At 38.0% G+C, this 1469-nt stretch overlaps 1 pseudogene; it reads right to left on the bottom strand.

The window, feature by feature from the left end:
* Nucleotides 1-653: 653 nt before the first annotated feature.
* On the bottom strand, nucleotides 654-1350 carry LOC105809992 (annotated as a pseudogene).
* Between the last annotated feature and the right edge of the window lie 119 nt (nucleotides 1351-1469).

The following is a 1469-nucleotide window of genomic DNA, read 5'->3' as shown; positions in this document are numbered from 1 at the left end:
TGTTCAGGCTGGTCTTGAACTCCTGACCTCGAGCGATCCACCTGCCTCGGCCTCCCAGAGTGCTGGGATTACAGGCGTGAGCCACCTCGCCCGGCCGCATTAATTATTAACAATACATACTGAAGACAAATTTAGGATCGCATTAAAACACTAGTGGAATACCATTTCATTTTCAAAATCCATTTATGTATGAATATCTTACACAATATTTAGGTAAAATGAGGTTCATCGACATTCTGGAATCATGGAAAACAAATGAATTTTACTCTTCTTGCTAAAAATATATATTTACATGAAAGCTAGGTTGAGAAGTATGTATATATAGAAAATACCCTAGGAAATAATGTTGAATTCTAAGAAGGGTACCTTCAAATTATTATTTTTGTTTTCTTTCAATGACTACACCTAGCACAATTTTAAGTGCACCGTGATTGACAGTATGCCACTTTTAATAATATAGTTGTATATGTAGGAGAAAGCATGCTTAGTAATTACAGTTCATTCATGGAGTAAAGCATCACTCTCTTATGTTGTACCTCTTAGTGTTGGACCTCTAAAGAGTCACCTTTAGACCTAGGACTTTTAACCTAGGACATTTATGTCCGGTCATTTATGATAGAAACCAACATACCACAGAGATATCTATTGCAGTTTTACTGCCCCAGGTTTGCCTTTGTGATTGCTTTGCTGATGGCCTCTTTCACGTCCTTGTTTCTCAGACTATAGATCTTGGGATTCAGCATGGGAATCACTGTGGTATAAAACATGGCCACCATTTTTCCATGTTCTACAGATTCCTCAGTGGGCCGCCTGAGAAACATGAATATGAAAGGTCCATAAAACATGGAAACAGCTGTGAAGTGGAGCCTGCAGTTGGAGAAGCCCTTCCTCCTCCCATCAGCAAAGAACATGCGCAGCACAGCCACTGCAATGAGGGTGTAGGAGGTGAGGACCACTGAGAGGGAATATGGGAAGTTAATTCCGACAATAACGATTATTGTATATTCTTTAGTGTGCACTCCCCCACAGGCAATCTTGATGGGAGGAGGATCTCCACAACAGAAGTGGTTGATTTTAAAGTTTCCACAGAAGTACAAGCCATATGTTCGTTCATAGTGTACACATGAAAATAACAGAAAATCCATAGAAATAGGCACAGAAATAAGAATGTAAATCAATCCAGCCTTTAACAGCAAAATGTTAGAAGAATTAAAAATAAACTTAAAAGACAGTTGAAATGGTATTCATAAACATAAATGCAGAAAATGATAATAGAAAACAATAGGGCTGACTAAAACAAAACAAAAAATCTAGTTCTTGAGGATCTGGGGTTGGAGTATGTAAGTGCATGGACAAATTACTAGCTAATAGAAGCAGCAAGAATAAGAAAGGATGAAAGCATACAATAGTATGAATTTTATATCTCCCTCATGAAATTTACGGACAGATATTTTGGTTCAAGGGGGTTC

This window comes from Propithecus coquereli, unplaced genomic scaffold (assembly GCF_000956105.1).
Source record: "Propithecus coquereli isolate 6110/MARCELLA unplaced genomic scaffold, Pcoq_1.0 Scaffold202, whole genome shotgun sequence".
Taxonomy (NCBI): Eukaryota; Metazoa; Chordata; class Mammalia; order Primates; family Indriidae; genus Propithecus; species Propithecus coquereli.
Note: the sequence above shows the minus strand (reverse complement) of the source record. Positions and strands in the feature narration are given on the sequence as shown.